Here is a 16873-nt window from a genome sequence, read left to right as displayed (position 1 = left end):
ATATATTTATATATATTTATATATATATTCATATATATATTTATATATATATATATTTATATATATATATATTTATATATTTATATATATATATATATATATATATATATATATATATATATATATATATATATATATATATATATATATATCCATTCAAACAGCCATTAATTCTCCCTGACGTTATCAACAATTTCATTGAAAAGTTTCAATTTTTAAAATCACCATTGTCCGATTTTGGTTATTATAAATGTCACGACCACAGAGCACTACCTTGACTTAACCTTTCCAACTGCTCTGCCATCGATTTGAACTCTGATCTTCCTCATGGAAATTCTCATCTGGCCCCGACCTGCCATGTCGGTTTTGTGGCCTTCAATTGACGAACGGTTCGCAAGAGGTCGCTTTTTTACCTCCTCCATCTTCTACAGCTCTTGTCACGCTCCATGAGCACAGGCGGAACTGACAATTTGCTTTACTTCCTATACTGCTGACACTGCTGCTTCCAATAAGCATCCCATAAGGGTTGATTTTTCTTAATGCTCGTGAAACGGTTCACTTACAGTTGCAAGGTTTTCAAGTTTTTCTTAAACACAGCTTTATCTGTTCAAATATTGGACAATTTTGAGATTGGAGTTCCTTCTTTTCAAATATGGGTGTTATGGGAAAGGAAGATGTGTTTTGGGATTATATATTTTTAGCTCGCCTGTTCGAAGAACAGAGAGCTATAGCGATACCCCCGGCCTGAGCGTCAGCGTCAGCGTGAGCGTGAGCGTGAAAATGTTGAAGCTTTTGGTGCAAGTTATTTTTTCCTTACTAATGTTTTTATCTACCACACTTTTTTTATACGCCCAAAATATATATATATATATATATCGGGGTGTATAATGTGATACCTGTCTGTCTGTCTGTCCGTCCGTCCGTCCGTCCGTTCCTGTCCGCACTCTAACTCCCAAAGTTTTCAACTTTCACGTTTCATATTTGGTACATAGGTACAGACTGTGGAGACGGTGTGTCGTGACATACGTTCGTCATCTAAAGTGGTTGCCATGGCAACCAGGATGCTGTTTTCCATCCGTTCCTGTCCGCATTCTAACTCCCAAAGTTTTCAACTTTCATGTTTCATATTTGGTACCTAGGTACAGACTGTGGAGACGGTGTGTCGTGACATACCTTCATCATCTGAAGTGGTTGCCATGGCAACCAGGATGCTGTTTTCCATCTGTTCCTGTCCGCACTCTAACTCCCAAAGTTTTCAACTTTCACGTTTCATATTTGGTACATAGGTACAGACTCTGGAGACGGTGTGTCGCGACATAGGTTCGTCATCTAAAGTGGTAGTCATGGCAACCAGGATGCTGTTTTCCATGTAATAGCACAATTCTGTATATCCCTTCTTGTTCGGGCGTATATTGTGCTCACTTGCGCTCTTGTTACTGATTACAATATATAAATACATATATTGCTTTAAAATTATTTGGATCAGACTTCACTGCAATGCTTTATAAAAAAATATTAATTATTAGACTAGTCTTTTAAAAACGATAAATGTATAAACAGGCGAGCATTGGGTGTCTTTGACACCAACTCTCTGGTTATATGTGCAGTAATACTAGTAGAGATACCCGCACCTTGTGCGGAAGGAATTTCGAGTTTAGAAAAAGAGTGCCAGGTACTATGTATAATTAATCACATATAATTTAACAGGCAATACTATAATAATAATAATAATAATGTAACAATTAATACAGTATATACAATATTTAAAATAAAATAGGCAAAACGGTCAATAATACGACACAATTTGGCAATGCTATACAATAATAATGATGACTGCAGTGCCTCTGGATAGACAATATTTCGAGTGTGGTTGCTGAGTGCCAGAAATGTGAGCTTGGTGAAATAGATAAGATGATTTGTAATACTGCCAACCACCGGGTGGTGCACTACGGTACACATTTACATGGAGAATTGGGGTCTTTCCCCCACCCTGAACCTCTTACCCTGGAGGTTTGAAAATGTTTTCTTGCATCTCCATTTGCCAAGAGGATTCCAACGGAATGCAATTTGATGGGGTGATTAACGGTGGGACCGAATCTTTCGATGGACAGACAGACAGACAGACAGAAAATACAACTTTATATACTAGAACCACCTGCTCCTTCCAGGAGTGACTGGGAGGAGTGGGAGGAGTAGAGTAGAGGAGGGGGAGGGGGTAGAGGAGTGTGAAGGGGATCATATGGTACAGTACGTGCACACCACAGACTCCAACAAAACGGTTGATAAGGAACAGCTGCTTGGCAAGCAATAGCAAGCTGATTAATTATGGAACACACCCTGCAAAATCTCAACATAGTAACGATCGAACCTTTGGAATATGGTTATTCATCGAATAAAAGTCACAGTCAGGGCGTAAGGGTGTCGGTGGTAATATCACACTTGAAACCATGGCGAGGAGAAATCACATATGAGGCTCTATGATACAGTAGGTTATAAAGAATCCATATACAGTCCAGACATAATCTGATCATAGCTCGAAAAATCTACAGGCAATTGGATTCATCATTCATGTGTCAAGACTCATGTAAGCAACTTTGTCAGTGAGAGGTCATTACTGCTTCCTGAGAGACAGAGCCGAGATATAATCCGTTCATCTGAGGAGGATGCAATAAGTATAGAATGCCTTAGTCACATCAAGTTTTTCTCCAAACTTCTTTCAGTTTAGTAGCGACCGTTTAAAAATGTAATTGTATGTTGGACAGAATTGACTGAATCGTTCGTGGTTATAATAATTTTTATGTCCAGAAGGTGTGCCACATGAAAGCCATGATAACCTATTATACACCTCAACATGGACTTCACGCACAGCAGAACACACCCTTAGGGAGGGGAGCAAATTAAGTCGCTATAACCTCCATCGTGTGACCTTTCATCCTTCTGTCAAATTTGGTTGAGATTGGATGTGTAACAACCAAATGTATCACGGTCACAAAAACAGTCAGACACCAAATTGTGTATTTTCATATATATTGTGTATTTTAGGTTATACAAACGGACTATCTGTATTCATACCATCATCAAATTTTAGTTTTGATGTTTTGAATTATTTGACATCAAAAGTTTGAAGGAATCTATAAAGCAAACGTCTGAAACCACAGTTGATAAAAAATGAAAATGTTTTTAAATGAGGTAAAGAATTGTACCATATTAAATAAGGCAACTGCATGTATGTGTGCACATGTGCGTACATCTTAAAATCATCGAAAAAAACACAGGGATGGCCCAATCACCACCAAACTTTGCATATGTGCTGGTAGTGCCCAGGGTAACCCCCGTTCCCCCTGAGATGGGAGACAACTTGCCAATGCTTCAGGAGGGAGAGGGTGTTTCGATTTCTAGTATACTGTATATGAAATGCAGGCCAACTTGAAAAATTTGCTGTGTGTGTGTGTGTGTGGTCGTGTGTGTGTGTGGTCGTGTGTGTGTGGTCGTGTGTGTGTGTGTGTGTGTGGTCGTGTGTGTGTGTGTGTGTGTGTGTGTGTGTGTGTGTGTGTGTGTGTGTGTGTGTGTGTGTGTGTGTGTGTGTGTGTGTGTGTGTGTGTGTGGTTGTGTGTGTGTGTGGTCTACATTGTATCATAGTCACTGTGGTATCTGGAGTTCGACTTTGCAGGTGCTCCACCAGAGGATTCAAAAATGCTCGCATGCATTGACGGTACAACTTGGCACAATATTAAGACTTAAGGTTATTAAAAATCACGGTTTATATTGTTGTGGTCACAAACTCCTGGTATATAAACAACAGTAGTAAGCCTGGTGTTGGCATAACGATTAAGGTGGCTGGCTTAAGACAGAGTCTTGAGTTTGAACTGCTTTTCTGTTGAATTAACACCAGGTGGGGTTGACTCAGCCTGTCATCCTTCTGAGGTTGGTGAAATGAGTACTAACGTGCTGGTAATAGAGGGCAATATATCAGCTGCAGTCCCAGATATGATACAAACCAGCAACCACAGGTTGAACACGATAACTAACAACAGTAATCCGCTTTTCTACGATGTTTCTAGTTGGTTTTCAGGCTTTTCTTGTGTCAGCACCTTCATGGCCGATGATGCTTTGATTGAATAAGATGTCTGGCAAGATTTGACCTTCCCCAGCATTGACAATGCTTCCCAGTCCAAACTGTACAATTTCTGTTTGTTCGTTTGACTCACTGCATGAGAGTGAAATGTCTTCCTCATTACTCACCAGATGAGGATAAATATAATGTTCTTCAACAATTTAGGTAAATCTCTGTGTGCTTCCATTTCACCCTTATTCAAGTATTTTTGGGGAAAAAATTCATCGTGGCTATTTCTAAGGTGTCTGTGGGTAACAAGGCCCAGTGGAGAATAAGGTCCAGTGGGAAATGCTCTTGCAAGTTCACAACTTCAGAGATAGATGTCGCTAGCAGATTGAAGGATTAGGCATTAGCCCAGAGCTGAAGATAGCATACTTCCTGCTGTGAGGGAATTACCACAGAGCAGTTAACACTTTTCACTGTCTTGAATGACTTCTGGGGCTGTTTTTGGAGTGGAAGGAAAGTTTGTCTATTCCTTTATATAAACATTTTGAAAATGGTGACACGAAGAAAAAGTGATATTTATGAAGTTCAATCAATCAATTTCTTACATGGTTTCTCATTTTGAAGTGAAATCTCCCAAATTACCTGCTTCCCATCTTCTTTCGTTTCTTCTTTTCTCCAGTTTGGGGAACTGCCTTTTGGAGACTGTTAAATCTTACTCTTCATCCCAGGGCTTCAATAAAAATGTGCACCAACATCATGTGTCAATGTGTCATCATGTAAAATGTGCACCCCATCCCTATCTGTGTTCTTGTTTTACATCATTAAACCTACCTCACCCAGCCTCTTGCTTGCAGGTTACTATCTTTCCTGCTCTCTGTCTCTCTCCTCTTTTTCTGTTTATTCTTTCCCTTGCTTGTGTGCAATTGTTTCCCCACTGTCCCATGTCAGTATGTTGCCTTTTCCACTTTGTCACCTCATTGTTCATTGAGCCTCGATTTTGTTTTTAACAAATGAAATTTTTGTGGGTTCAATGATACAAGATTTCCTTTTTAGGTCATCTCTTCGAGCATGACCTAATAATATTGGTGTTGAGAGGAGAGGTGACGATCCGTCCGTCCGTCCGTTCACAATGAAGTTGAAGCGGGAGATCTGGTCATTAGTGATCCTGATAGAGGTTGATGAGACGTACACAATGGTATGACTTTCAAGGTCACCGAAGGTCAAGGTCAAGGTCACGAGGCCTTTGAAGTTGCGAAAATGACTATTTTCAAATTCTATCTCCTCCGCCATCTCTCAAGCGATCTTGAATTTGATTGCGGCATATGAATCTATGGGACAATATCTAAATTTTGATCGGGCCGGATTTTCGATATTCGCTTTCGTTTTCGTGTTACGTGACTTCAAAGTTGGCAAAAAATGCGAAAATGACGATTTTCATGCGAAAATGACGATTTTCATGCGAAAATGACGATTTTCATGCGAAAATGACGATTTTCAAAATCTATCTCCTACATTTCTCAAGCAATCTTGAATTTTATTGTGGCATATGAATCTATGGGACAATATCTAAATTTGGTCGGTCCGGATTTTCGATATTCGCTTTCGTTTTCGTGTCACGTGACTTCAAAGTTGGCAAAAAATGCGAAAATGACGATTTTCAAAATCTATCTCCTCCTACATTTCTCAAGCGATCTTGAATTTGATTGTGGCATATAAATCTATGGGACAATATCTAAATTTTGTCATGCCGGATTTTCGATATTCGCTTTCGTTTTCGCGTCACGTGACTTCAAAGTTTGCAAAAACTGCCCGACCTTCAGGAGGCTATATATTTTCTCGCAGAGATGACCGTCACTCCTGCATGGGGGTAATTTTTCTGGCTACTACCAATTGCTGATATGCCCCATTATTACACCAAATGATGGGAAAATACATTATTGTATTTATTCGTTCACTTGCTCTTTACAGAGGCGATTTTTTACAAGGCCAAATGTTTCGTCCATTCCAGCCGAGATGTTTGATGTTATTTTCATGTTAGTACATTGTCTAAAGTCATCCTTCAAGGTGGAAGTAACAGTAGTTTGTACCCAGACACATCTTGAGCCAAACACCATCTGGACACACCTGGAGACATAAACCGTCCAGACACATCCGGAGACAAACTCCGCCCATAGACAAACACTGTCTGGAGACAAACAACACCCAGAGACGTCCGGAGATAAACACCGCCCAGACCTAAACACCACACAGACAAGTCTGGAGACAAAAACCGCCTGGAGATAAACACTGCCCTGATATGTCCGGAGACAAACACTGCCCAGGCGTAAACACCACCCAGACATGTCCAGAGACAAACACCGCCCAGACATGTCCAGAGCCAAACACTGCCCGGAAATGAACACCACCCAGAGATAAACACCGCCCAGACACATCCAGAAACAAACACCGCCTAGAGATAAATGGTGCCCCAACACGTCCGGAGACAAACATCCCCCCCAGAGATAAATGGCGCCAAGACACATATGGAGATATACACCTTCCGGACACCTCTGGAGATAATCATCTGGATATGTCCAGAGATATGGAGTTCCCTTAAGATGCATGCAAAGTTTGGGGGTGCAAGGTTTCATGCTTTTGGAGTTATGGAAGAGACGGACTGACACACACTGACATTTATTATTATACATGTGTATATACACTAATTGAGCTTTATATATTTGATTTGTGATGCAACAATATTTCCCCCTCCAATGCAACAATATTTTCAGAATTCTCATTATTTTGTTTTTCAGCTTTATAGCTTTGGGGAGGAAAAGCAAAGGAACTCTAGGACTGTGGCTGGCATCACGTCAGATCAGGTAAAAATATGTCCTGGTATTGCCCAGTGTGTAAAGTTGATACACAATAGGACATGTACCAATGTGATAAATGGAATCGATGGATGTATAAAAATTTTGTCTAACTAGAACCTGATGATTACCTATTTGTTTGGAGAATGAAGTGTGTGCCAAGTACTGTAAGACCAAGATTGACAGCTGCACATGCTTCAGTGTATTACATGCAATGTTGATATTGTTGTCGTCGTCCGGTCCATTCCAGTTGCCTGGTTCAAATCCAGAAAGTCACCTCAATGTGACCATAATAGTCACAATTTTGAAGACCCCCCTTATGGATCACTGGTCCAAATGCTATAATACCGTGTGGATTAGGGACACTGAATCAGGCAAGCATTATGCTAATTAGTGCCACCGTCTTGTATCTAATTAGGCCGAGCGAGCCTGAGACACATGGAACTGTCTGGGTGTGTGACGTGAATTGCCAAGCCTGGTGTTTGTTTAGTGGGTAGGGTGGCTGGCTTGGCATCCTAGGGTCTTGAGTTTGAGTCACGTTGGCCGCTGAATTAACACCATGTGGGCCTGTGGGGTTGACAGCCTGTCATCCTTCCGAGGTCGGCGAAATGAGTATCCGTGTACTGGTAGAGGGGCACAGCATAAGCGGCACAGCCGTGCTCCAAGAAATGATAGCTACTCGGCAGCCAAGCTGATTGTTGTATGCAGATCCCGATCTTCACCAAAATCTAATCAATTCGTCCTTGGCACACACTAAAATATCCACCAAGTTACGTCCAAATGCGTCTCTAACTTTTTGAGGTATTCTGCTCACAGACAGACAGACACACAGACAGGGGTGAAAACATAACCTCTATCCACCTTCGGTGGCAGAGGTAATTACCTCATGCTCACTCTAAGACATTCATTAAGGAAATAACTGAACTATATGAAACAATGTTGCCCACTAGGTGTCATTTCCACAGCAATATATTTTTGAATGAATAGCACTGCCAGCTGACGATTCTGTATGTACGGATTGCAAATGCTAAAGGCAGGTGTTGTTACCCATTCAAGTTGGTATTAAGACCCAGACAGAGTAATTTGTTTCATCAAAAATTGTGGAGAGATGGTGGGTCTAAATGCTTTGTTCTTTTGGTTATTGTGTTCACTTTTGTCAACAAAGCACTTTTCCGATTGCAAGGATTTCGTTTTTGGTGGGCCTTTTATTTCTTATCTTCCAAAAATAAGCAGAATTAATTTATTAATTAATATGCAGTGTGTTGCTGCTTGGCTGCATTGTTTTCTTGGGGCAAAGTAAACTGGTACTCATTTTACTAACCTCAGAGGGATGACAGGCTGAGTAAACCCACCTGGTGTTAATCCAACAGGCTGACAGGGGCTTGGACTCAATACCCTAAGACCTCAAGGTAGCCACCCTAGCTGTTAACCCAACACTATGCTTAATAAGCAGATGATATGGGGTCATTTCCCATTTCATACAAGTACACTTTAATGATCTAATTGCACTGATCCATGGCCAACTTCCCAAAATTTTTTGATCTTTTTTATTCATGCTTGGCGTTTTTAAAAAAATATATATAATTGTGGTTGATTCGGGTTAAGGAGAGTTTTTGACAGCGTTTAACTCCAATCCCAAGTTTCCCAGAGTCGAAGTGCACAAATAATCAACCACAATCTGTGGGCTGGCATCACATGTACACTAGATATGGCTGGCAGGGCATGCAATTGCTCCATCCTGAAGGTCATTAACGAGTAAACCTGATTTTTCATCGGCAATGCGATAGTGCCAGGTAATGTTCCCAAGACTAATTCATTTTCCAAAATCTTCGAATTCAAATGCCTCATACTGCCTCATACGACTGCCTTCAGCACGGCATGAATGCACGAGCTCTGGAATGGCCATCGTGTCCCCAACCAATAAGCGGTGCCTGTACCCATTTGGATTGTAAGATTTGTGCATGAAAATGTTACATAACATTTTTACTTGGCATGATAAATGCAATATTTTGAACAAAAGGTGGAACTGCATTGCAGTAAACCAAAAAAAAAACTTTTTCAGCAAAACTAGTCAAAAAGACGTGTCGAAAGGATGGCCTCCTCGACAAATATTGAGTCTTACTTTTCAAAAATCATCATTTTATTTTTCCCTCTCCACTGACTAAAGGCTCACGGATTCTCTTTCAGAAGCTATTTACGAAGGAAATGGAATTGATATCTGCAATTCTTGCAACATGAAGCAAGTAGCTTAGCACTTGACATCATCCTGGCCTTGGTATTGCTCAATTGCCAACTTGTAAAAAAATGATTCATTTAAGCCAATGCTTTATGTATGATTAAAAATAAATAAATAAATAAATAAAAATAATCAAAAACAATGTCTTGTTATTCTCCAGGAATGCCTCCTGGTAGGTAAAGAGCAAACAGCTGTGGCTTTTATGCAAGTTTCAGGTGACATCGGCGATGACAAGTTAAGCACATCCTTGTCATATCGACATTGTCAGAATTGTAAGATGGCCTTACCTCGTGGGCTTTGTCAAGAAAGGACAGGCTGAGTGAGCAACTGGTACCAAACACATCGTCCAGCTTGCTGCATGGATTTTTTTTTTTTAAACTTCACTTTCAATCCCCCATTTCTTCTGGTTGTTTCCATCTGGGAAACGGATGCTACTTGACGGTAACAGCTGTCTAGCAAGCAGCAGCAAGCAATTTGACCTAATTGCTTAATCAGGGAGCGGCCCGCATTCCTGTGCCGATATGGTCATTAGTGGCTTCGCAATTAAATTGCTGCTTCCAGTTTGATCCCGACATGACATAATTTGGCATGTATAAAATTTACATCCCACACTTATTAAAATGTAGCTAATGCTGCCATTAGCAAACTTGTTAAGTTCAACTGCAATATATTGAGGCTGTTCTTGAAATCCCAACAGTCACGCTCTCTTTCACACAAGGAAATTACTGTCAAAATATCCAAACTCACAGACAGGTGACTTGAAAATGAGCTTAAGGAAAGTGCAACGGTTATGGATATCATTTGCGGCATTGCTTTTCACCATTATGTCAAGGTAGCTCCTCCGAATGTGGGTGCAGACAAGAGTGAATGAACTTTTTTTTTTTGAATCTTGGTGTTGATACCGAGGCCGTTGATTTAACTCAAAAGATAAGACAAAAGCCACAACTGCAAATTGCTGTCGTGTCGTCCCATTGGTTTTGGGAATTCATAAGGTTGTGAAACACATTAAACAACTGTCCTGCCTGCTGTGGCATGGAAAAGCCGAGAGTTGGCCCGTGGCCGTAATACTGAAACATGACGATCACAGCTGTTCCCAATTAGAAAGACCTTGACCGATTATGATAAAACAGGAAAACTCACAACACATACAGGAGTGCTGGGCTTTCTTTCCTTTCGATGTGTGGATGCAGGTCAAGTGCAACTCACTTGAAGGTACTGTACATGGGTGATTGTGTAGGTGCTAAACAGGATGGTGCAGAGGTAGCACATTTACCTGTGACCTGTTGAGTCTGGGTCTCATTCCCGACCTGCTGACTATAAACTGTCCAATTGGTGCTTCGCAGGTACGAGCGTTGCATTACAAAGTGTGCCGTCCCTTGGGTAGACGTTAAGTCAGGTGTCCTTCTGCTGGCATTAGTGGGGAGGTGTGAAAGATCCCACGGTGTCTTTCGCAAAAGTATTCGAGTTATCGTCGGCACACTGAAAAAAAATCCTACAAAATCACTGCTCGAATCACTTCCCGTCGAACGTTAGGTCTGACCAGCAGGTTCGTGAAAGACTTGGGCGAAAACCTTTCCCCAGCCCACTCCACAATAATGCGGCAATAATTGCAGCCGTAGTAGTGGTAGTGGTAGTAGTAGTAGTAGTAGTGGTCGTGTCTATCATTCGATACACGATTAATTAGTGCTTTTATAAGTCCAAAAAGGAATGTTTTTGAATTTAAACGATTACGAAGCAATACAATCACGACACAAGCTGCATACAGGGAGCGTGTGAAATAAGTGCATTCAAATAAACTGGGTCCATTTGCAATGTATTGGGAAGGGAAAAGGAAAAGAGTGTGGGGTTGTTTTGAGGGCATTTTGACAATTTCTCAAAATCTCTCTTGATTTTATCTGTCTTCTAACTCTTCCCCCCCCCCCCCCCAATTTGCTTAATCTTGGATGTGGACAGTTTGCTTGCAGCAACGTGTAAAATCTCCATTCTTGAAGCAGTGAAAGCAAGGGTGCTGCATTTTGGAGCATGCTATCCTTCGGGCAGGGAACGTAGAGCCATTGCACTAGAATACTGTAGTGGAGTTCGGCGAAATTAACAACAGGCGCCATGTTGTAACCCAACTGTTCATGTGGGGTGCAGCGTTAATTTCGTACACTATTGGAATATACCTTTGAGACATTTCGACCTTTTGGATCCCTGAGAGTTTAGACCTTTGCAGACCTCTTTGACTTTAGACCCTCAGACCCTGGACATTTTAGACCCCTTAGACCATTACAGAACTTTGACTTTCGACCCTCAGACCCTTCACACCCGAGACCTCTTAGGTCCTTAACTCTAGAACCTTAAGACCCAATTAGACCCATTTGGACTCTCAATACCCATTTGACCTTTAAGACACTTTAATGCCTTAAAACACTTTAGACCCTAAAGACTCCAGTTAGACCCGGAAGACCTTTCAGAGTTTAGAACCTTTAAATTCTCAAGACCCTCAACAAATAAAAGCCATCTCATGTAAAAAGAAAATAAGATCAAGTTGATTACTCTGGAACTGAAAATATGATTTAATAATGAACTAAAAGGGCACTCGGTAGAGCGCATACCTCCGACACGTAATGCCTGATCCACGAGAACATATCGGGCCCAATCAATACATTTTTGAAATATCATGCTATACAGTACTATATCGTTTTTGGCCCTGTCTCTCAATGGTGAAGAATGACTTTTAAAATTAAATAATTCTCGTATCCAGATCCGGATTCGTATCTTCACCAAAATCGTATCAATTCGTCCTTGCCACACACCGAACCTGTCAACCAAGTTTCATCCGAATCCGTCCACACATTTTTGAGATATTGTGCTATATATTGTTTTTGGCCCTATCTCTCAATGGCAAAGAATCACTTCAAACATATATATATATATATATATATATATATATATATATATATATATATATATATATATATATATATTTTTTTTAATTCTCGTATCGGGATCCAGATCTTCATCAAAATCAAATAAATTTGCCTTGGCACACATCAAACCTGTCTACCAAAATGTCATCTGAATATGGTGATAACTTTTTGAGATATCATGCTCAGACAGACAGACAGACAGGGGTGAGAACATAACCTCCGTCCATTTTTGGTGGCATAGGTAACAAAACAACAACAACACCAAGAAGAACAACTCTATCAAATTATCAGTTGACAAAATAAACAAGATACATATGCAAAAGCGAGCAAACATAATCTGGTCCGAGTCGTATCAACAGGTGTACCTGTACTTCACTGCAGAGGAGTTGGCATTACCGATTCCCATTCTACCAACACAATTCTCATTTCAGCCTTTTCACCACGACTCGCATGGCCATGCTTTCACTTCCCAGTTCGTCCCTTGATGATGATTTGTTGAGCAAACTCTGAGCTGTTTTCCGTTGCTTGTTGGCATAGGTATGTAATTATTTGTGTGAAGTCGCACACTCAAGAGGTTTTCCAACATTTTGTTTTTCAGATCATGACTCGTCCGAAGAACGATATCCTTTGTCAGAGGTGAGAGTATCTGCCTGCTTCACAAGTAGTGTATTCAGGTTCGTGCCTTTGCTGAGTCTGTTGGCATATACAGGCAGGTGATTTTTAGCTCGCCTGTTCAAAGAACAGAAAGCTATAGCGATACCCCCGGCATGAGCATGAGCGTCAGCGTCAGCGTGAGCGTGAAAATGTTAAAGTTTTGGTGCAAGTTATTTCCTTTCCAATGTTTTTATCTATCACACGATTTTTTACTGATTACAAATACATATAATGCTTTAAAATTATTTGGATCAGACTTCACTGCAATGCTTTATTAAAAATATTAATTATTAGACTAGTCTTTTAAAAACGATAAATGTATAAACAGTCCAGCATTGGGTGGCTTTGACACCAACTCACTGCTACTCTTTGGATCACGACTTGGATTACATTGGTAACATAAGAGTTTGTCCATTATCAGATCATATTATCATAGCATACCATGTCACGTGGTACAACTCCTGATTCTACTTTGAATGTAATCGCTAATTTCAGCACAAAATGAGCTGACTGCATAGTGGGCAAGAGAAGTCAAAACAAATAAGTAAATGCTTTAAATGGTAATTTATTTATTTGCCATGAGAGAAATTGAATCTGTGGCAGATTTCCTTTCTCTCACGGCGATCAATCACCATTGGAGTTTTTGGCCCCTACCCCTCCGACGAGGTCGGGAGACGGGATATTAAAATGAGCTCAGACCGTTCAACCGACCTACCATCCGTCCATGTACTTTTGTGTATGCGATATTTATCAAAACTGTTGAAACATTTTGCTTTCATATTGCAGATTTCTATTTCTCACGACATATTCTCAACCTGATTCGATCACGGCTGTCATTGACCGAATTATGTTGTCGTGGCAACAATCTTGGTAACTTGGCTTGCGCACACGATATTAAAAAAAAAACCGTTCAAGATTTAGTTTTCAAATGATACAGATCTATTCCTCATAGCACAAAAAAGAAAGGGGATCGAGAATATCAGCTCGTTGTTTACTTCTTACTTGTTTTAATTCAACTTATACAACAATGTTACAGTGATTATAACGATGTGGAGAGCTGTAAATATGACAGAGTCCACACAGGTTGCATACAAGTTAGTGTTTCACTCGGCGAAGATGGGAAACAAGATGGCGCTTTGCCATCACATGATCACGTATCCTCCAATCACGATCGTTTTTGTTGAAACTGAGTTCACCAAACTCCAGTGTTCTGGGGCGCTACGTCAAGCCATCTGTTTTTTGCCTAAACTCGCGTTGTGAGCATTAAAGATCGCACAACATCTCATGAAAATAGATGGCTCTGATGTGTCACTACCCTTGTCAATTAATCTTTGCTGTAGAATTCTCATGATTTGCGGTATATATGTGGGAGTGCATGAATGTTTCAGGTTAAACATATACCACAGGCAGAGGCAGTGTAAGTTATTTAGGGGCCCCATGTAAAACACCCAGTGTAGCCCAGTGGGGCCCTTGTGAGCCCTGTCAATCTGTCATCAAACTAAAATACACAATATAGGGTCTGTCTGTCTGATGTCAATGTATTTGGTCATTACTTTTGTAATCTCAACCAACTAAACTTGCCAAGTGGACTACAGGTCATATGGCAAAGGTTGTAGTTACTTCATTGCCTGCCACCCCTCACCAGGAGTGCCAAAGGTGTGGCGATGCAAATTATCTTCATAAATGTGTACTGGGTCGCACCGCTCCCACTTCAGAACCCTCAATTGTATCACGAGTAAGAGGACTCCATGTTATTTTCACACTCGCTCAGCCTATGTTGCTTTAGACTTGACTGCAAAAAAAAAATTTGGAGGAATTCTGACGTTGTATTGCCTTTTTCCCCCTCGGAAGGAAAAAAAAATGGCGTGTTAAGGTGTGAATACAGCAGCTTGAGCGTCGTTCCACCTTCTCATAGCAATTTTCCAAGGCGCTTCAAATGGCAAAAGTAATAGCAATCATAATAATAATAGGAGAATAATAGTATTAATATCATTGCAAAATAATATTAATAATGACATGAACAACAATAAAATTACAATAATTGGCAATAATAAAAAGGATAATAATGTGATCCCCTCTCTCCCATCGATAAATTTCAAATTATTTTAGGTGATTAAAATAACTGTAACCCCCTAATCTCACCATTAACCGTAAACACAAACTTAACAAAAAGCTGATCCAGAGATGTGTTCATATTACCAATCAGTTTGCTATTGCTTGCCAAGCCAGCCGTTCCTTATCAACTGTTTCGTTGGAGTGTTTGCTTGAGTGCTTAAGCCACTAGCTGCCTGGTAATGGAACACACCTCGACACATGTACCCTTAGAGTTGTCAAAGGACCCTTTCCTGGTTCTTCCGCTTGTGTGACAAAAACAAAGAAGATAATTTCTGGTTTTCAACCATTTTCGCCTTTTGTTGAGCTATTTTCTGCTTTTCATAACAGCGGGGGTAGTTGTTTTTCATCCTTGTGACAGGTACTCTGACATTTCTGATTTTAAAAACCGCACCATTCCGCCATGTGCATGGGTTAGTCCATTTATTAATGAGGGGTTGTTTTGTGGTCGTACAATAAACCGTAGTATGGATTTGCTAAACAATATCGATATGTATTAATATTAGGAATTATAGAAATATTTTGTGATTATTGTTGCATTTGGATACACCAGTGCGTGCCCGTACGTGCATGCCCGTACGTTTATACTTACACACACAGAGTTAATTAAAATCCAAATTAATATCAAGTTTACCTCCCTCTGTTTGCTAGCCATGACATTTGCTGCCATTGACCATTGCCACTCCTATGCCATGGTGAGGCAACAGGGTAGGATTTGGAGGAGACCTGAAAGTGCAGTGTCATTAGGTATTCCATGTTCGAATGGTTTTTGTTTGAAAATAGTTAAAAAAAAGTTTGCAAAGCATACCACCAAATTGAAAAGGCACATACTCAGGTCCCCAGCGTCAATTGTGACGTCATATCAAACGAAGAAGAAGAATTGTGACGTCAATTGTGACGTCATAGCACCATGTCCTGTCATTGGTTTGGTAAATAAATGCCCATAACTTGGGAAACAGCTGAAACGGATGAAGAAGAATGATATCAAACCTTGAAAAGGCACATACTCAGGTCCCCAGCGTCAATTGTGACGTCATATCAAACGAAGAAGAATAATTGTGACGTCAATTGTGATGTCATAGCACCGTGTCCTGTCATTGGTTTGGTAAATAAATGGCCATAACTTGGGAATCACTTGTCCGATTAATATCAAACCTTGCAAAGGCACATCTACAGAGCCCCAGCAATATACCTGGCAAGTTCCAATTAGATCGGACTAGTGGTTGTCGAGAAACAGCAGTCACAGACAGGCAGACACACAGAGATTTCTGGAATTATAGATAGATTAAATGTCGTTATTATTTTACTTGCTTTCTCCACTAACCTCACCTCATCCCCTAATGTTGTAATATTCCTGTCAAGTTAAACATCAGGGGAAACATTTTTTTTTTAATCGATTCAGTACGTCACAATGCTTTCTTGCCTTGAGATGGAGCGTTCCCTTTGCGCCGTGTTTATCACCACTCATAAGTTGATATAATTTGTCGGCAAAGTGAGATCTCCCCTCCCCCCCACTCGGGGGCCACATCTCGAAAGGTAGTGAACCACGATCAGTCGTGTCGAGGCCCCTTGTTTACTTGGGGCTCCCATGCAGTTGCATGGGTTGCACTCCCCAAATGCCACCTTTAACTACAGGCATAATTGGCCAATGACCTCCTCCTGTGTTTAAGTTTTATTTTGTAATGCCATCTTTATCTGCAATATACGTGGAGAATGTTTTCAATGCAAAATCTGAAGAGCTTAGCACATAGAATGGGATACTGGATGGTTTTATGAACCGAGATACTACTCTGACCTCTCGTTTGAGTTTCATGGCCTTGGTCCATTGTTGAGGTGAAATAAGGAGAATATTTAGCAGATGGTAAACCAACAGGGAAGATTATAAAATGCAGTATTATTTTGTTTGAGGGGAGTAAAATTTAGCGGTAACATAATATAAATATTTTAGATGCTGAAAGGGATGAACAGAGCAAACTCAAGTCATTTTTGAAAAGAAAGTGTGACATCATGCATGGAGTTGAGAAGGTGCCACTTGCACATCGGTGTATGA

At 40.5% G+C, this 16873-nt stretch overlaps 1 long non-coding RNA gene across 1 annotated transcript in view; it reads left to right on the top strand.

The window, feature by feature from the left end:
- The first annotated feature begins 6851 nt into the window (after positions 1-6851).
- Positions 6852-16873, top strand: part of LOC147028092 (uncharacterized) — a 116294-nt gene continuing 106272 nt past the window's right edge. The window contains exons 1-2 of the long non-coding RNA XR_015057418.1: positions 6852-6918; positions 12656-12731. This is a non-coding gene — a long non-coding RNA (uncharacterized LOC147028092). The remainder of the gene's footprint in view (positions 6919-12655; positions 12732-16873) is intronic.

This window comes from Eptatretus burgeri, chromosome 4, assembly GCF_056783735.1.
Source record: "Eptatretus burgeri isolate ZD-2024b chromosome 4, Ebu_testis_v1, whole genome shotgun sequence".
NCBI lineage: Eukaryota > Metazoa > Chordata > Myxini > Myxiniformes > Myxinidae > Eptatretus > Eptatretus burgeri.
The sequence above is the reverse complement of the archived record's forward strand: the minus strand, read 5'-3'. Positions and strand labels throughout refer to the sequence as shown.